This window comes from Rattus rattus, chromosome 16, assembly GCF_011064425.1.
Source record: "Rattus rattus isolate New Zealand chromosome 16, Rrattus_CSIRO_v1, whole genome shotgun sequence".
Taxonomy (NCBI): Eukaryota; Metazoa; Chordata; class Mammalia; order Rodentia; family Muridae; genus Rattus; species Rattus rattus.
In genome coordinates this window covers 2996819-3018444 of record NC_046169.1, presented here as the reverse complement: position 1 = coordinate 3018444, position 21626 = coordinate 2996819, and the positions used below count along the sequence as shown (strand labels likewise).

At 36.9% G+C, this 21626-nt stretch overlaps 1 pseudogene; it reads right to left on the bottom strand.

The window, feature by feature from the left end:
- LOC116885848 overlaps nt 1–21288 on the bottom strand; it is a 147503-nt pseudogene extending 126215 nt beyond the window's left edge.
- Between the last annotated feature and the right edge of the window lie 338 nt (nt 21289–21626).

Genomic DNA, 21626 nt, shown 5'->3' with positions numbered 1-21626 from the left:
ATTAATATAATTATCCCTGGGCCTACCCTTTGGGCAGATTTTCTGCAGATCAACATCCCAAAGGCAACAAGTCTAACCCAGAATTGTTATTGTCTAAAAGATCTGCAGAGACAAAAATGGAGAAGAAACTGGGGGAAAGGAGGTCTAGTGACTGGCCCAACTTGAGATCAATCTGAAGAGGAGGCTACAAGGCCTGACTCTACTAATGATGCTATGGTGTGCTTAAAGGCATAACCTTGCATGGCTGCTCTCCAATAAACCCAAAAAGCAGCTGACTGAAACAGATGCAGATATTCACATCCAACCAACAGACTGACGTCGGGGATCCAAGTGGTTGAAATAGGGAAAGGCTAGGAGATGTGGTGGAGGGCATCCCATAGGAAGACCATCAGTCTCATGTAACCTGAAGTTCCAAGAAGTTGTGGCCATTGAACAACCAACCAGGCAGCATACACTAGCTAGTCTGAGCCCACAACACATATTCAGCAGAGGACTGCCTGGTCTTGCTTCAGTGAAAGAAGAGGCACATAATCCTAGAGACTGACTTGAAGCCGCAGGGAGTGGGGAGGTCTGGTTGGGTGGGATAGGGTGAAGTGGGGACATCCTAGTGGAGACAGGAGAAATGGAATTGGACGAGGAATTGTTAGATGGCAAATGGGGAGGGGGATAATGACTGGATTGTAAAAAAAAGATTAAATATAATTAAAAAATAAAAGGAAAATAAGAAAGAGTAGTATCTCTTTTCAAAGTGCCTGTTTCTTCCTGTAAGTGACTTTTTCTAAGTGAGGAGGAATTAAATGAACTCCCACACGTAGGGCTCAGGTCCATGGAGTACCTATGGAGTAAAGAACACAGAGAATCTTTACTTAAACCCCTACTGTTTTACAAATAAAGTGATAATTTTCTTGAAGCCAGTTTGTTCTTCTGGCATTAGAAGAATTTAAAGACAAGAAAGTTAAAATATAGAAAGCACCCTTTACTCTTGAAGAAACAAGTTATGACCCCTTCCCCCAAACCAGTGATCTTCTCCTGTGGCTACTTTCCAGAGAGGACCCAATCTATGCTTAGGTCCCTGCATCTACATCTACTAGAGAGTCTATAAGCCACCATTAAGAGAAATGCTCTGCCCTGCACTTCCTGAGAGATGCCACCTTCATCTGTCCTTTGGCTGAAGAGTGTTATTCAGGATCCTGGTCCTCAATTCAGAGACTTCTGTTAGAGACTGAACCTGAATTTCAGCAGATACATTGCATAGGTGAGAGGCCTTGGGAGATAGTTTTAGCATCTTAGTTAGCAATTTAGAGTGTGAAAATTACATGAAGATCCTCAGCATAATAAAATAAAACTTCTGTTATACTATGTGTACCTACCTTGCTGCTCGTGACAGTTGGCCTAGTTGACAGGATATGCAAGACCTTTACAAAAGTTAAAACTAAGGTGGCTTCTTGGTATCCCAAGTGCATCCCCAGTCTCAGCCCAGAAAGTAGGGTGGATTCTTTACTGCAGGACTTGCCTCCTTGAAGACACATCCTTCTGTCTTACGACAGAGTAGTGGAGACATAGTCCCAGGAAGAAAGGCACCAGAACCCTAAGGAGGAACCTCTGTGACAGGAATAACTCTCATAAAGACATATGCTCTACCCTAAGACCAGATAGCAGGAACAGGCCACTAAGAATTACATGAGAGACTGGATGAGAATAGCAAGACGAACAGATCTTAAATGCAAAAAGCTTGTAAATCAGGCCTACTCTAACTGCAACCTAAATTGGTAGTTCAGAAAAGTCAAATTCCTCTAATTTGTGGCAAACAAATTGACAAAATGCAGAAACAAGTAAGAAAAGAATTAAGAAAATGAATGTACCCACAGTGACATGGGTTTGTTCGGAGATGCCCACTGACTCTAGGTTTCTTAATGTCACATTCTTACATAATCACCATGAAGAACTCAGTGTCTCTTGAGGAAAGCATGTGGTCCAGTGTTTGTGACCCACTCCACAGCTTCAGTGTTACTTGCTGAGTCATGAATTAGCACTAGTGAGTTTAAGTAGTTTTGCTGAACCTTTTGAAAAATAACTACATAAGTACTTCTTGTGGCTGTGTGAGAAATACTACTTCATATAGTTTTGTTTATCTATCTGCAGATATGATTGATGTATTACACCAAAAGTAATTTTTATGTTTATACAGTATAATTTTCAGCTCACTTGGATTATTTTTTAATTTAAAATTCTCTTGGCACACTATTAAATACATAAACTCCTTTCCAAAACAAAAAGTACTACCTTATATTTGACATTTATTATCCATGGTCTCTGCTTTTATGTCTGTTATATACTGAGCATAGTTTCATATTCATGAGTACACCGTAGTATGGGTACTAACTACAGACACCTATTACTACTAAGGGTTCTAGGTTTGAAGTCATATTGCATGTATGAAAACTGAAATACTATCAAAATATTATTTTTGTAGCATTTTGAAGTTTATACTCAGAAGTGATGAATTCCCTGCCATGTGGAGTCCTCCACAGTGTGTAAATCTGTCTTTACCTTGGATGGATGGGTACAGTATTTTTGGATCTGTGGGACCTACTCTTTTGTTCAGCAGTTTGAACTGTATATAAACTGTATGCTCGGTAAAGTTTTTAGAATAAATATTCAGTTGTGAAAACTGGTTAAATAAAACAAATATTTCTTACACACACACACACACACACAAAAAAAAACAAACACACACTGAATGTAAAGGACAAAAATCTTCTTGAAGGGTAGATGGGATAGAACATGTTGCTTAGTACAACAAAAACTGCCTATTCTCAAGAAGGAACCTAAGGTTCTGTTGCCTGCCCTAGTGGTTGTTGAGCCCTTACTGGAGAGGGAACACACCGAAGAGTCCTCTGGGTTCTTATGCAGAATGATTGAAGGCATTGTCTCCAATAGAATGAAAGGCAAGCGTCTAGCAAGCAACTTGGCAGAAAGATGGAGAAACTACCCATTCAGAGAGAACTGGAGGCAGCTGTTAAGGGTCAGATTCTTCGATGATACTAAGAACTCTCTACCAGTAACTGCCAATATGGTTAAGTCTGCTCTGAGCTGTTTAACCAAGCATACTCATGTGACCACTGAAGTAGAATCTAGGTCATTTACAAGGACAGGGCTGCTGCAAATAAGACAAGATTTTACACCAAAAGGAGATAAGGATGCATCCTATATAGCCTGCTTATGGGAAAAGAGAACTAATGTTAGACTCAGAAGTGATGAGGGTGTCAAAGGGCTCCTAGAAAATTGCAACATATTAAAGGCCTGGAACAAATTTTAGATATAACCTAAGGGAAACCCACACTTTATTCAATTGTGTAACAGTTATGTGAAAGCAGGATTTTCCTACACTTAACCTAAATCAATATGAGGCAGAGGCACAGTGGAAAAATAATAAAGAAGCAATTGAATTTGCTAGGAAGTTGAGTACACTTAACTTACCTAACACTCCAACACCACATGTGCAATTGCAGCTCCCAAGCATGAGAAAAATTCCAATTAAGAGCACCCTTCACATTTGAGATTGGCATTGACATGGACTTTGACCAATGCCAAACTATTGGAGAAGCTATTAATTTCCTCAATCAGACTAAAGAACCAGAGATAGATAACATAGCATCCCTCCAGTCTAATGTACACAATTAAAGCAAACTAGCACCATTGAAAAACTCACCTAAAATGTGAACTTTTTAGGCAAAGGTTAGACAAGACTTTCTTATCCCAGACCCAACCCTCCATTCTTTCAGAAAATTAAGAATATAAGACCATTTGGAAGATTAGGTCAGATGCCAATAAGACAGGCCCAGGGGGAGGATTCCAGAAAAAGATTCCTAGGCAGACCAAAGAATGCATTGTATTGACAACTCCAAAATTAAAAAAAGAACCCTAGATGCTTCATACGGATCCCAGCAAAAATCACAGAAATGCTCCAAATCAGGGAAATGGTTAAACAGATAAAGTAGATGATAAATACAGGAAGTCAGGTCACAATTTGCAACCTCTACTCACCCTGACCAAGCTCCCAAATTATATAAACATTGAAGGAGTCGAGAAAAATCATTTAAAGCAGGAATGGTAAGTATATAATTCTTATTCTACAATTGATCTCTAAATATCCCCCACAATATTTACACTATCACCTAATTGTGTGCTTCAGAATATCATACACAAATTATTTTTTGAATGGCCTTACATTAAAAACCTTAAACCCTTGGAATGTAATATCACTCAAGTACAATTTCTATTTATAGAAGCAAGCAATACCTATCAAGGGAAGTGATGAAACTGTCACTAACATGGTAAGTAAATTATTGAAGGAAAATGTTATCAAACCCTCACAATCATTTTACTTCAATAGTCCTCTTTGGCTATTAAGAAGGAACTTAGTCAATAGAGGTGAACAGTAGACTCTTAAGAACATTGATCATTTTTCACACAATTGCCGGGAAATTTACCTGATGCAGATTCATTCGTAACATTTGGGATTTACAATCAAAATTTTGTTGACACCATAGACTTATCAGACATTATATTTAGGAAACCACTCCATGTTTGTTCCTGAGACCTTGTTAATTTAACCTGGAACAATAAACAGTGCAGATTCAAAGGAGTGCCTCAAGGTTATAAGAATAGCTCCAATTATTGTTCATGTAACACTAAGATGATCACTGGAAAATCTACCTAAATCAGATTGCATACTTTTAAGCTATGTACATGATATTTTGATTGTAGTATACAATTAAGGACACTGTTCATAATTATATGGAGACAGTAACTGATACTCTGGTACATGATGGCTGAACAAGGTAAAGACCATGTGAAAAGGCCAGACACCTCAACAAAGTGTTTAGGTGTTTTATGGACTTGCACAAGATTTTAAATAATTTAAATATCCCCTAGTCCCAGGGAAAAATTCAGTTGCACAACTTATTGTTATGTTTGCATGCTGGAGGAATCAAATACCATATTTACAAATTATTATCAAACCCGTCAATAATGTTACTAGATAAGCATTTAATTTCCTATGGGGACAAGAAAAGAGAGAAGCTTTTAAGTCAGTTAGTAAGCTCATATTTGAACATGCAACCCTGACCCATATTGAACCAGAATGATACCTGAATTGTGGATAACATATTTATTGGTGAGTATGGCAATTGGGAACTCTTCATAAAACAAAAGGTAGTCCACCAACATTTGCCCATTTGGTTTTATTGCAAACACTTCCCTTATGCAGAGAATAAGTGCTCTCTCATAAGAATCTAATCTGATCATTTTTGAGGTATTCTGGGCTCTACATTCAGCCATTGTCAACCACTCTATGGTCATAAGGGCATCCATTCCAGTGATGGATTGGATCTTCTGGAAGGTAGAGTGCTTTGCAGGCTTAGTAAAAGTCTTACATTGGAAATGGTACTGATATGAAATTCTTTGTGACCTTTAGTGCTTTCTCACATTGAGGAAATTGTTCAGTTGCCTGTAATCTCCATCTGTAAACCACTCACCCCTCCTTTAAAAGAGACACCTATTGGATTATTGGGAACAATGGAATGGTCTCAGCATTTGGCTAATTCATGGTTTAATTATGGCTCATCAACCACTGATGTAACCAAAACTAAATGGAAAGCTTAATCCTATAATCTAGGAGATGGAATGGTCATTACTGACTAAGGAACCACCAAATCAGCATGAATGCTGGAGTAACATCTTGGCTATAAGACAAACAGCTAAGGAAGGCAAAAGGAAAAATCTTTATCTTCTCTGATTCATGGTGCCTGTGCAATGGTATATCATTCCAACAAAATGAAAAACCACCAACTAAATAAAGGACAAAGATATTTGGTTAAGGAAGGCAGAGATGGAAATCTCAAAACTTAGCAAATTCTTTAAAACTTATGTAGCCCAGGAAGACACCCACACAAATGATACAGAAAAAACATATTAAAAATAGTGAACAAATTAATATCATGTTTAGTTAAGATTAGAATATTAAAACTTGTAATGGAAAAAATTAAGAATGTATCAGTAAAGATGATAGATCACACACTTGGTAAACTTTAAAGTTTCCACTTACCACTAAAATATGAGGGCAAAGGGAGAGCCTGGTTAAATTAGGACAACCATATGAAAATAAGTATTAAAAGAAACCCAGACTGGAAAATTAAGAAAGCAGAGAATGTTAGCATAATTAGTAAGGGAGAAGTCCTAAGGTTACATCAAATATTGGGACATGTAGACCATTTGCTTTATTCTAGTGGGTTGATAGCAGGAACCTGAAGGTATATTGGCAGACTTGTAAACAGCCATTAGAGACTGCCCCATTTGTCCAGCACTTAAAACTAGATAAGAAATTGAGTGTTAACTGTAACATGATCTCATAAACAACTTAATTATAGACTACAAATAGATTTCGTTGGACTATATGTCTACATCCTTCTAGATGTAGGCACAGGTCTTGGATTAGGTAAAGTTTGTCTTAGATCAGACCTGTTCACAACCAGATACACAACCTGCTGTTGAATAGCCAGATAAGTCTGCCCAGTAATTTTGAGCCAGATCAAGGAAGACAATTTCCAAGATCTAAAGACCAGAGGTGGTCCCCGTCTGTGGACATACAAGGAGACATTCATCTAGCATGAAAGGCACCTGCAGCTAGTAATATAAAAGATGGAATGAACCAAGTTATTATAATTTAAAGATATCCCTTTGAAATTTTATTCTATGTGTTAATTATGAGACCAAGATTAAAGAGAGCCTCTTTTTTTAAGGTATTAAATTGGACATAAAGTTAGAACAACCACCGTATAATTCTGGAACACACAGAATAATCCTTCACAATAGAAAAACTCAAACTTTAAATAGACAATATGTGTTCCCTGGAACAGGTGATACAATCTGGAAAACAGGTAAGAAGGGAAATCCGAACCTTAGAAATTTGGATGATCTACAAGCATAATGTGTCTAGGACATAATCCAATATATTTGATTTACAGTTTACCTGGATAGTAATCATTTTAGAATTAATTTATTCAGCACTGTGGCTAACTGGACTTTATATCTTCTGCTCAGACAGAAAGAAACAGCACATGGCAAGGGAAAACTATAACAAATTAAACACTAAGTCTCATAGAAAGTTTTACAAGAAAAAGAAAGAACTTGAGATGGAACAATGCCAAGATATTGATCAGGGCTAAAGCACCCAGGATATTGTTCCTTGGATTCCTTCCTTTGAATTCTATACATTTAATATTACCCAATGAGACAATCATAGGCTCTTTAAAGTATGATTTTTCACCTTACCATTGCCAATACCTTTGAATTCATCAGAATTAGGGACACCATCACCTTCATCAACAACAACAACAGCAAAAGGAGCAATGAAAAAATTAACTATCATACCAACAGCTATAATAACAAATAAACCAAGAGTTAAGTATTATATTGGTGACTTCCTTTAATGCACCATGAATGGACTCTTACCAGAATACAGAGACCATAAACACTATATCCTAAACTTGCCATATACCAAACATGCATTCAATGCTCAAAACATGCTCATTGAGAAACGATTATTAATACAGTTTGGTACAGATACTGTGTTAAATTGAGAAGTGCTAATGCCCATATTGCACCAACTATGAGAACTACAGTCACCAATAACCAAGAAGATAAAAACATCATTTGCAATGAAAGAAACCGACTGAAATGCCATTTAACACAGGTTTGGGGAAACATCACAGCAGCATCATTCATCTACAACTTCTTTTTTTTTAAACTATGAATATAGTTTATTGCAAGAACACACTGTAGATTAAAACCAGCCTAAGTAAGAGATGTACTCTACCAGACTGGCAGATGTCAAGAGTCTCCTGTGCTCAGGGGTACATCACACTCCCATAACAAACATGCTGTGCTGTGCTCAATATGACAGTCTGAGTCCTACCCTACTCCCAGTTTTCATAATACTGTCTGCTTTCTGGTACACTTAGGAATATCTCTGATGAAATCAGAGATTCTGGAGACTTAAAGTTTTCCTCATCGGACCTAAGGACAAAGCTGGACCTTTCTTTAGGCAAAGCCGAACTGTAGGTAGTGAGGCTTTGTATCCCTCTCTCTGTCCACTTCTAGCAACTACACCAGCTATAGCAGAACACGTCTGTGTGCATATCTTATTATCTCTCTCTCTCTTTTTTCTTTATTAACTTGAGTATTTCTTATTTACATCTCAATTGTTATTCCCTGTCCCAGTTTCTGGGCCAACATCCCCCTAACCACTCCCCCTCCCATTCTATATGGGTGTTCCTCTCCCCATCCTCCCCCCATTACCGCCCTCACCCCAACAATCACGTTTACTGGGGGTTCAGTCTTAGCAGGACCAAGGGCTTCCTCTTCCACTGGTGCTCTTACTAGGATATTCATTGCTACCTATGAGGTTGGAGCCCAGGGTCAGTCCATCTATAGTCTTTGGGTAGTGGCTTAGTCCATGGAAGCTCTGGTTGCTTGACATTGTTGTTCATATGGGGTCTCGAACCCTTCAAGCTCTTCCAGTCCTTTCTTTTATCCCTTAAAGAGGGGTCCCGTTCTCAGTTCAGTGGTTTGCTGCTGGCATTTGCCTCTGTATTTGCTGTATTCTGGCTGTGTCTCGCAGGAGAGATCTACATCCGGTTCCTGTCGGCCTGCACATCTTTGTTTCATCTATCTTGTCTAATTGGGTGGCTGTATATGTATGGGCCACATGTGGGGCAGGCCCTGAATGGATGTTCCTTCTGCCTCTGTTTTAATCTTTGCCTCCCTATTCCCTGACAAGGATATTCTTGTTCCCCTTTTAAAAAAGGAGTGAAGCATTCGCATTTTGATCCCATCTTGAGTTTCATGTGTTGTGTGCATCTAGGGCAATTCAAGCATTTGGGCTAATAGCCACTTATCAATGAGTGCATACCATGTGTGTTTTTTTGTGATTGGATTACCTCACACAGAATATTTTCCACTTTCCTCCATTTCCCTATGAATTTCACAAAGTCATTGTTTTTGATAGCTGAGTAATATTCCATTGTGTAGATGTACCACATTTTCTGTATCCATTCCTCTGTTGAAGGGCATCTGGGTTCTTTCCAGCTTCTGGCTATTATAAATAAGGCTGCTATGAACATAGTAGAACATGTGTCTTTGTTATATGTTGGGGCATCTTTTGGGTATATGCCCAAGAGAGGTATGTCTGGGTCCTCAGGTAGTTCAATGTCCAATTTTCTGAGGAACCCCCAGATTTATTTCCAGAATGGCTGTACCAGTCTGCAATCCTACCAACAATGGAGGAGTGTTCCTCTTTCTCCACATCCTCGTCAGCATTTGCTGTCACCTGAGTTTTTGATCTTAGGCATTTTCACTTTTGTGAGGTGAAATCTCAGGGTTGTTTTGATTTCCATTTCCCTTATGACTAAAGATGTTGAACATTTCTTTAGGTGTTTCTCAGCCATTCGGCATTCCTCAGCTGTGAATTCTTTGTTTAGCTCTGAACCCCATTTTTAAATAGATTATTTGTCTCCCTGTCTAACTTCTTGAGTTCTTTGTATATTTTGGATATAAGGCCTCTATCTGTTGTAGGATTGGTAAAGATCTTTTTTCCCAATCTGTTGGTTACTGTTTTGTCCTAACCACAGTGTCCTTTGCCTTACAGAAGCTTTGCAGTTTTATGAGATCCCATTTGTCGATTCTTGATCTTAGAGCATAAGCCATTGGTGTTTTGTTCAGGGAATTTTTCCCAGTGCCCATGTGTTCGAGATTCTGCCCTAATTTTTCTTCTAATTGTTTGAGTGTATCTGGTTTGATGTGGAGGTCCTTGATCCACTTGGACTTAAGCTTTGTACAGGGTGATAAGCATGGATCTATCTGCATTTTTCTACATGTTGACATCCAGTTGAACCAGCACCATTTGCTGAAAATGCTATCTTTTTTCCATTTGGTGGTTTTGGCTCCTTTGTCAAAAATCAAGTGACCATAGGTGTGTGGGTTCATTTCTGGGTCTTCAATTGTATTCCATTGGTCTATCTGTCTGTCTTGTACCAATACCATTCAATTTTTATCACTAATGCTCAGTAATACTGCTTGAGTTCAGGAATAGTGATTCCCCCTGAAGTCCTTTTATTGTTGAGGATAGTTTTAGCTATCCTGGGTTTTTTGTTATTCCAGATGAATTTGCAAATTGTTCTGTTTAACTCTTTGAAGAATTGGATTGGTATTTTGATGGGGATTGCATTGAATCTGTAGATCGCTTTTGGTAAAATGGCCATTTTTACTATATTAATCCTGCCAATCCATGAGCATGGGAGATCTTTCCATCTTCTGAGGTCTTCTTCAATTTCTTTCTTCAGAGGCTTGAAGTTCTTATTGTACAGATCTTTTACTTGCTTGGTTAAAGTCAAACTGAGGCATTTTATATTATTTGGGACTATTATGAAGGTTGTCGTTTCCCTAGTTTCTTTCTTGGCTTGTTTCTCTTTTGTGCAGAAGAAGACTACTGATTTATTTGAGTTAATTTTATACCCAGCCACTTTGCTGAAGTTGTTTATCAGCTTTATTAGTTCGCTGGTGGAACTCTTGGGATCACTTAAATATACTATTCATATCATCTGCAAATAGTGATATTTTGACTTCTTTTTTTTCCAATTTCTATCCATTGATCTTTTTATGTTTTCTGATTGCTTTAGCTAGAAATTCAAGAACTATATTGAATAAGTAGGGAGAGATTGGGCAGCCTTGCCTAGTCCCTGACTTTAGTGGGATTGCTTCAAGTTTCTCTCCATTTACTTTAATGTTAGTGACTGGTGTGCTCTATATGGATTTTACTATGTTTAGGTATGGGCCTTGAATTCCTATTCTTTCCAGGACTTTTATCATGAAGGGGTGTTCAATTTTGTCAAATGCATTTTCAGCATCTAATTAAATGATCATGTGGTTTTGTTCTTTCAGTTTGTTTATATAATGGATCACGTTGATGGTTTTCCATATATTAAACCATCCCTGCATGCCTGGGATGAAGCCTACTTGATCATGGTGGATGATTGTTTTGATGTGCTCTTGGATTCGGTTTGCCAGAATTTTATTGAGTATTTTTGTGTCGATATTCAAGAGGGAAATTAGTCTGAAGTTCTCTTTCTTTGTTGGGTGTTTCTGTGGTTTAGGTATAAGAGTAATTGTGTCTTCATAGAGGAATTCAGTAGTGCTCCATCTGTTTCAATTTTGTGGAATAGTTTGGATAGTATTGGTATGAGGTCTTCTATGAAGGTCTGATTGAATTCTGCACTAAATCCGTCTGGACCTGGGCTCTTTTTGGTTGGCAGACCTCATGTAAAACCTCTACTGGAAAGAAATATCTCTTAAATCATCTTTACACTTTACAATGAAGAGCAAGGGGAAAATAATATTTGAGATGCCAGGAAGGGAAGACTCCATATTTGACTGTGAATTATCAACAAACAGAAAAATCTTTTCAGCATTCTTTGTCATATGTGTGTGTGTGTGTGTGTGTGTGTGTGTGTATGTTTCCCAGTACAATAAAACTACCAGATTTGAAAATGAAAATGTATACGATTATCCAAATTGGGACAAGAAAGAGGAGGCAGTTCAATAGACTGAGGAGACATCAACATCAACCTCAATAAAGCAATGCAATCGTATGTTTTGGCACAATTGAATCTTTGACCCAGACGCTGATAGGAAAACATCACAGAGGCATTCTCTATCTTGGAATACAATACCACGACCATATGGATTTCACCATTTTGATCTATACCCAAAACTGAACAGGCAAAACGTGATTTTGTTTTATGTAGCCAAGTTTATGAATCTACTCTGTATTGGCAAAATAGACATATGGAATAAACACCTGATATGAAATGCAGAAAATTATTCATTTCCTTCTAGAAATGAATAGCTAGAATTTGCAGCATTGGCGATACAACATTACAGATTTCCATTGATCTTGATTGATTTACTGCCACAACGCTTTGCATCTTATGATACTGAAGTCTCCACACATGAGGAGAATTCATGGGCCTCCATGTTATTCTACAGAATTCAGATTATACCATAACAGAAACAACCATATTTTGTTCAGATGCAACCTATATATCACCACAGGTTTTGATCCAAAAGGCTTTATCCTTCACAATACAATTTCTGCAATGGGTACCAACCAATGAAACCTGGAGTAATGTACTGACCTATGTCTCTTCTTGCATATAGGATGGCCTCACAGTGTAAACACCCAGTTCATACTGGACTTATAAGGGTAAACTTATTCAAATTGACTTAAAGTCTATCAATGTCTCCATTTCAACTTTTAGTTTGAAAGTGACTGAATTGCCTTTTATTTGGGAATGTGTTTCTTTAACCTGGTTTATATCGAACTTGGAGAAAATATAAATTAGGTAAAATATGCACATGCCCTAGGAATCACAGCAATAACCAATGGTTTACATTCTTTTGATTACTTTATGTTTGATTGCTATAAATTTATTTTTTGCAGTTTTATTTATTTGTAATTGGAATATTCATTTTATGTTTTGTGATATGGGTAGAATTTGTAAATTTTTAAATTGTTAATTATTCTTATATGTGGTTTTTATTGCCACTGTGTATGCCACTAAGGTGAAGGAATGGCAGAAAATATCAAAATAGGACACCAAGAGGGAATCCAAACACGAGCTCCAGGATATTCTTTTGGCCTTGGTAGTGAAAATGCAGGTAACAGCCATGTGATAAGCTGTAAAAGGGAAGGTCAGCAGTACCTTCAGGAGAGGTATACCTCTGACAAAAGCTTTACATAGCACTTTTCATTGTTGGTAAGTTATAAAACTAAACTTGGTGCTGACTATCAGAGATATGAATTAAAAAAAACTGTGATACATGTGGAATTTTATTCAATTATAAAGAATAAACTTGTGTCATTTGCAGGAAAACAGATGTAACTGGGTATAATCATGTTATGTGAACTACGTCAGTCTTAGACAAATACCAAATATTATCTTTCATTGTTAAGTACAATTTAATTTACAATGTAATTAGATACATAAAATCGGATATAGAGAGAGGACATGGAAATAGACACAAAACTGTCTAGGTGAACCCAGAGGAAGACAGGAAGACAGAGGCCAGAAAATGGAGAGAATTACTGGCAATGGAGGCATATGACGAAATATTTTAATGACTTGCAAGAAAACAGTATTACACAGCCCAGTTTAGTAAACTAAACACATTTAAAATTTCAAAAAAGGAGAGAAATAAATAAATAAATAAATAAACAAATACATAAAATTAGAGGTGAAAAACATCCCACATACCCTTGGTCACTTGATTTTGACAAACGAGCCAAAACCATCCAATAGAAAAAAGATAGCATTTTCAGCAAATGGTGCTGGTCCACCTGGAGGTCAACATGTAGAAGAATGCAGATCGATCCATGCTTATCACCCTGTATAAAGCTTAAGTCCAAGTGGATCAAGTACCTCAACATCAAACCAGATACACTCAAACTAATAGAAGAAAAAGGGGAAGCATCTCAAATGCATGGGCACTGGAGGAAATTTCCTGAACAAAACACCAATGGCTTATGCTCCAAGATCAAGAATCGACAAATGGGATCTCATAAAACTGCAAAGCTTCTGTAAGGCAAAGGACACTGTTTTTAGGAGAAAACGGCAACCAACTGATCGGGAAAATATTTTTACCAATCCTACAACAGATAGAGGGCTTATATCCAAAATATACAGAGAACTCAGGAAGTTAGCTCTCAGGGAGACAAATAACCCTATTAAAAATGGGGTTCAGAGTTAAACAAAGAATTCACAGCTGAGGATTATTGAATGGCTGTGAAACACCTAAGGAAATGTTCAATATCCTTAATCATCAGGGAAATGCAAATCAAAACAACCCTGAGATTTCACCTCACACCCGTGAGAATGGTTAAGATAAAAAATTCAGGTGACAGCAAATGCTGGCAAGTAAGTGGAGAAAGAGGAACACTCCTCCATTGTTGGTGGGATTGCAGACTGGTACAACCATTCTGGAAATCAGTCTGGAGGTTCCTCAGAAAATTGGACATTGGACTACCTGAGGACCCAGGTATACCTCTCTTGGGCATATACCCAAAAGATGCCCCAACATATAACAAAGACACGTGCTCTACTATGTTCATAGCAGCCTTATTTATAATAACCTGAAGCTGGAAAGAACCCAGATGGCCTTCAACAGAGGAATGGATACAGAAAATATGGTACATCTACACAATGGAATATTACTCAGCTATCAAAAACAATGACTTTATGAAATTCATAGGCAAATGGTTGGAACTGGAAAATATCATCCTCAGTGAGGTAACCCAATCACAGAAAAACACACATGGTATGCACTCATTGATAAGTTGTTATTAGCCCAAATGCTTGAATTACCCTAGATGCACAGAAGATATGACACTCAAGAGGGATAACCAAAATGCGAATGCTTCACTCTTTCTTTAAAATGGGAACAGGAATTACCTTGGCAGGGAATAGGGGGGCAAAGTTTAAAACAGAGGCAGAAGGAACCCTCATTCAGAGCCTGCCCCACATATGGCCCATACATATACAACCACCCAAGTAGATAAGATGGATGAAGCAAAAATATTGCAGGCTGACAGGAACCAGATGTAGATCTCTCCTGAGAGACACAGCCAGAATACAGCAAATACATAGGTGAAAGTCAGCATTAAACCACTGAACTGAGAATGGGACCACTAAAGGGCCTTGAGACATCATATGAACAATGCCAACCTACCAGAGCTTCCAGGGACTAAGCCCCTATCAAAAGACTATACATGGACTGACCCTGGGCTCCAACCTCATAGGTATCAATGAATAGCCTAGTAAGAGCACAAGTGGAAGGGGAAGCCCTTGGTCCTGCTAAGACTGAACCCTCAGTGAACGTGATTGTTGCGGGGAGGGCGGTAATGGGGAGAGGATGGGGAGGGGAACGCCCATATAGAACGGGAGGGGGAGGGGTCAGGGAGATGTTGGCCCAGAAACAGGGAAAGGGAATAACAATCGAAATGTAAATAAGAAATACTCAAGTAATTAAAGATAACAAAAAAAGAGGTGAAAAACATGACAATAAATCAAAATCCTATAGAATCCAGAGAATTATTAGGAAATATTTTGCACACTCATTTTCTAAAAAGACAAAGAAATCTAGATAAAAGTGATGAGTCCCTAGACACATGTAACCTCTGAAAACCAAGTGATGAATGGCTCAAACAATTCCATAATAGCAAGAACTACAGCAACAAAAAGGATCAAATGTGTACTAAAATCATCCCATCAAAGAAGAAGACTTCCATGGATTAGATACAATTACTGGTGAATTTATCAAATCCAAAGGATAACTAACATGAACACTCTTTAATTTCTTTCACAAACAAGAAAGGGAAACAATATTACCAAAGTCAATTTAAAAAGCTATTATTTTCCTTTAAAGCCCCAAATATAAAAAGGAAAAAACAAAATAATTTGATTCATTAACCTATGGGCAAAAATTCTCAACAAATTCTTTGCAAATCATATTCAAGAATCAATGTGATTATATTTTAGTTAATATGTGCTTAAAAATTTTGAGGAAGACATACTATCAAAGTACAATTTGATTTTATCCAAAAGATACAAGTTTAACTCAGTAGATGCAAACCAATCAATATATACAAAATGAAAACATCTTGAGGTAAATCTAACCAAGCAAATCAAATTCTTTTATGATATTAAGACATTGAAGAAATTTTCAAACTTTGAAGAAATAAGTTGAAGAAGATATCAGGAGATCAACTGATCTCTCATGCTCATGGATTGGAATAACTAATGTAGTAAAAGAGGTCATTCTGTCAAAAGCAACCTTCAGATTTATTAAAATTATAACACAGTTCTTCACAGAAATTCAAAGGATAATTTTTAGCTTCATGTGGAAACAAAAAACACACTGACCAATCAGACATCTCTTGGAGTTATCACCATCACTGATTTCAAGCTGTACTACAGAGATATAGTAATGAAAACAGGATGCTATTGGCAGAAAACACACACACACACACTGATCAATTGTCTGGACTGGAAGAACCCCACACAAGTCCATACACCTACTGAGAGTTTTTGAAAAAGAAGCCAGAAATAGACAATGGATAAAATGCAGCACTTTCAAAAAATAGTGTTGTTCAGATTACATGGCTGCATGCAGAAGGATAGAATTAAATCCATATGTATCCTCCACAAAATGTAGTCAAAATAGGCTGAAAACATCAACATGAAAGCATATACAAGAAGAAAAAGTAGAGAATAGTCAGGGACTAGTAATACGAGAAAAATGTTTTTTTGACCAGAACACAGATTACATAGGCACTAAAGGTTAACAATTAATAAATGAGACCTCACTAACCTGGGAAGCATCTGCATATCAGTGGACAATATAATCCAACAAATTGGCAGCCTACAGAATGGGAAAAGTTTTTTTTTAACCAAGCACATCCTGATGGGTTACTATCCAAAATATATTAAGGACTAAAGTTAAACAAAAGGAAAAATATAACAACAACAAACTGGGCTTCAAGAAGCAAATAACTCAATTAAGTGATGGAATACAAATGTAAAAAAAAATATGAAGAAAAGGAAACTCAAATTGAGGAGAAAGAAATAAATGTTCAACATCCTTAGTCATTAGGGAAATGTAAGTCAAAACTACTTTGAGATTTCATCTTATATCATTCAAAATAAACAATATAAACAAAACAATGACAACACATGCTGGCAAAAATGTGGAATAAGGAGAAAGCTCATTCATTGCTGTTCTTCAGTGTGGCAAGACCCTCAGAAAGCTGGGGTTGTACTTCAAGATCTAGGAGTACCACCTTTGGACATATACTCAAAATGAGCTTCATCCTACAATAGAGACAGTTGCTTAAAGACATTCATTGCTGCTCTAGTCACAATAGACAGAACTTGGAAAAACCTAGCATATAGAGATGGCTAAATAATATCTGGTACTTTTATAGAATAAAATATTCCTTATCCACTGAAAATGAAATTATGAAGTTTTCATGAAAATGGATTGGACTAGAGAAACATCATCCCAGGTGAGGTAACTCAGTCCCAGAAAGTCAAATTTGGTATGTGTTTTCTTATATGTGAATATTGTCTCTTAACTCATCCATCAGCATGCTGCAATCAATGTAATCACAGGAATTAGCAAGAGAGGAAGTGATTAGATTGAAGGAGGGATGGATCTCCTGAGGAAGAGGACATAGAATAGATTGTTATGGACGTTTGAAGGGAGACTAGAATGGGAGGATCAAAGAGTGACAGGAGAGGAATGAGGGGATGAAGAAAGAAATATAAGGAGGAACGACTAGGCCTAAGGAATATTTGAAAGGTCATAAGACAACCTAATACAGTAGAAGCTTCCTATAACATATACTTATATAAAGGTGTTCCAAATGAATTTCCTCAGTAACATGATATAGTAAAGCCCCTCTTGTCACCAAAAGCAACTTTCAGTATGAAGATGAGTTGTATCTAATTGAGTTATTGGCCAAAGTGTTCCCATCCCAAACCCTAAATAATCTAAGTTATTGCCAAGGCTATTGGTTTCTTTCCACAAACTGATAGTAAGGCTCTATTGATAAAAGCAACACCTACAGAACTCACTGAAGATGTAGAAGTCAATCTGGTGACTACCTAGAGCTTTCACCTCTGTGGACACTTACTAATGTGACTAGAAGGTATTCTGCATGTTAGTAGAGGAGAAACAAAATATCAACCCAGATACAAACTTTACATATACAATTATGACCTACTTCCAAGATATGCTGCTGCAATAATGTTACGAAGCTTGTAGGACTAACCAAGTAATATCTGATTTGAGTCGAGACCCACACTATGAGATGGCATGAAACACTGCTTGGGCATCTAAGAACCTGAAGTCAGAGAGTCCAGGAATCTTGAAGAAAACCAAATACTAATTGAATAGAGCAATGAAATGACTCCTAACATTTATTTTAGGAACATTTATTCCTTACTCAGCCTTAAAGAAAGAAGCTTCCTCCTGCAGCAAATGGGAACAAATACAGAGACCCACGGCCAGAGTGTGTGTACAGACTTAGAGACCTTCGAATGTTAGTCCTGAAAGGGGCATTTCCATAAAATCCCTCCCTTCAGCACATAGAGATTTGTGAACGAGGACACAGAAAGAGTGCAAGAGCCAGAATTTACAGAGCACACTAAGTGTTCAAGACCCTCTAGACAGGACCAGGGTTGTACACAAATGAATATATAGAAACATGAAGCCAGCACACACAGGTCTTACACCTGATGAGGTTTAGAGCACGATGAAGCAGTAGACACATGTTACCACCTCTAACCCAGAGCCTGTCTCCTATTGACAGATATGTGAAAATGTAAAGTGTTTTGTTCTCTAAGGTAGTCTCATGGAGGAATAAACTCCTCCATGTTTATACTCCATGTCCCACCCTCGTTGGCTAACAGAAAACAAACTCAACAGAATCTTTGGGGTCTTGGTCTCATAATGAGAGTTTTGGAACATGAATAGGGCATTCACATGTCTAAGTCTGTTGAGGGCCTGGCTCTGAAAGGAGAATTAGACATAAAACCTACTCTTTAATCCAGAAGCATTCTCTAGTTGATAACCAATTTCAAAAAAGTCAGTTTTTTTCTAATGGAGTACAATTGGGTATACAAAACACACAGTCTCATGCTCAGCAATAGATGGCCAACACAATTTATCCAAAGATATTTTGAAAATATGATTTGTCATGTTTATTTTGCAATGCTTTTTCTGGACATTTCATATATATATATTCCCAATTTCATTTTTATGGGTTTTCCTTGTGGGTGAATGTGTGCAGCACATTCACAAAATTTAAGCCAAGAACTTAACAATCTAAACAGAACCATAAGCAATGAGAAGATTAAATAGTAATCAAAAGTCTTCAATTAAAAATGTCCAGGGCCAGAAGTATCACACCGTAATTCTCCTAGATTTTTAATTCTTCATATTCTTCTTAAAACATTCCTTCTTTAACCATTAAAAAAGAGAAAAGAAACAGAATTAGCACTTAGCAAATTTCTACAAAGCCAGTGTCACTCTAATACTAAAACCAGGTAGAGATACTGTAGGCCAAAATTCCTGATGAACATAGACTAAAAAAATTTAAGAAAACAACAGTAAATATAATGCAGAAACACAGAATGAAGACCATCAACTGTTTTATCTTTCAAATGTATAGATGGTTCTACACATTTCTCAAGGCACTAAATTAAATAAACAACACAAATGGGCTTAAGACAAAAATCACCTGATTATTTCAATTGATGCAGAAAAGGTTTTGACAAAATCCATCATACTTTCATAGTAAAAGTCTTAAAGAATGTAGAGCTAAAGGCAATATACCACAACACAACCATACAGACACACGCATACACATACATATAGGCAAAATCAACCTAAATGAAGATGTAAATTAGTCAGGAATATCCCACACTCCCATTTCTTCTTAATATTGTGTTTGAAGTACTACCTAGAGCAATGAGGCAATACAAGAAAATTAACAATATACAATTAAGCAAATAAAAGTCAAACTATCATTATTTGTAGATGACATAATGCTATATATTGGAGATTAAGAAATTCTGCCAGACTAGAAATGATCACCAAATTCAGCAATGTGACAGCATTCAAAATCATTTTGCACAGTCAATAGCTTTTTTGATACACCAAAACAAAAATACAGAACAGGAGAACATGGACACAAACACATTCACAATATCCTAAGGGAAAATATATGAGAATAAATATAACTGAGGAAATGAATAATTTATTCAATGAAATCTTTAAGCTTCTGAAGAAAAAGGGAGAGAGAGACACTAGGAAATAAAATGATATTCTATGTTCATAGACTGGTAGGATAGCATGGTGCAAATGAGGATCCTAGCAAAGCTATTTATAGTCTCAATGCAATCCGAGTGAAAATGACATCTACTTTTTCACAGGAAATAACATGTGCAATTTCAAATGAAACCACAAAGGATCCTGAAGTGAGGAAATAATTGAAGTATTACAATTCCATATTTTAAGATATATTAGAGAGCCATAATAACAAAACACCATTAGTATTGTCACAAAACAGACATGTAGACCAATGGAACAAAAATCATATCCCAAACATGAATACATGTAACTTCAACCACTTAACATTTGACCAAAAATCCAAAAGAAGAAAAAAGAAAAAAGAAAGAAGTCCATGTGCTGACGAAAAGAAACATCTTTAAGAAATGCATACAGAACATTAAAATTAACCATGTATATTTCAACTTGCACAAAACCTAATTCCTAATGGATCAAAAGCATAAGTGTGAAGCCTGAAACTCTGAGACTATTAGAAAAAACAGACAGTGCCCTCTATGAAACAACTGTAGGAAAATATTCCTTTGCCCAAGAATTAAAGTTAACAATTGAATATTGGGACGTCATAAAAGCAAACATCTTCTGCATAGCAGTCAACAAGGTGTACAAACAGCCCAGAGAGCTGCAAGAATTTTGCCAACACTTTCTGAGGTTTAATACCCATAACATAGAAAAATAACGATTCTTTACTATCCTGGAAGAGAATTTTCCATATGCTCACTGTACAGAATGCATGCCAGTGGCTTGCTTTGTGATATTAGGTTACATTATTGGATATAATTCCTGACAACATTAATTCCTGACAACAGGCTACAAGAGGGCAGGAATAATGGAGTAATAAGTGGAAAATTGAGTCTCAGAACAGAACGAAACTAGAATACTTTTGTTCTTTTCAGGGGAAAAACTACTAAACCGAAATAGTAAAAATAAATTAGAGACAGGTCTTGGAACATAACAGCAGTACGTTGGATGTAGATAGCAGTTTTGAATGCACGCATAATATTTCTAGGCATTACATCTTTAATATGAGAAAATATTAACAGAAAATTATTAACTTACTGAATAGAGAAATTATTATCGCTTTGATTATCAGATGCAGAATCCACAGTAATAGTAAAAAGAGGTAAAAATGCAGCAACTACCATATCCCCATCCTTGTATACACTAGTTTTTTGTCGTTGAAGCACAATAAGAGCGGTGAAAGGAGTAGACATCACTGGAATATTGCAGAAACAGGAACATAAAAATCAGAAGAAGCATCATGGGAGTAACTGCAAAGTTAAGTCTGTGTAGAGTTTGAAGTTGCAAAGACAGGAGGTGTATACATATCCAATAAATTTGTATTAATTCGTGTAAATACCAATTTTGTTGTTGACTATGATGGGTACTCTAATTCCCATGGCTTCTTCAACTCAGTTTCTGAATATCCTCTGGAGAGTCTGAAAAACTTCTTTCTCAGAACTCCAAATTTGAGGTCGCACTTGCCAGAAAAAAAATCATTATGGAAAATATGTTTGGGGCTCATCATCTCCAATCCCAGGTGCTATGATTTCATCCAGTTTCATTGATAACAGGGTTCCTGAGCTGAAGTCCTCTTGGGA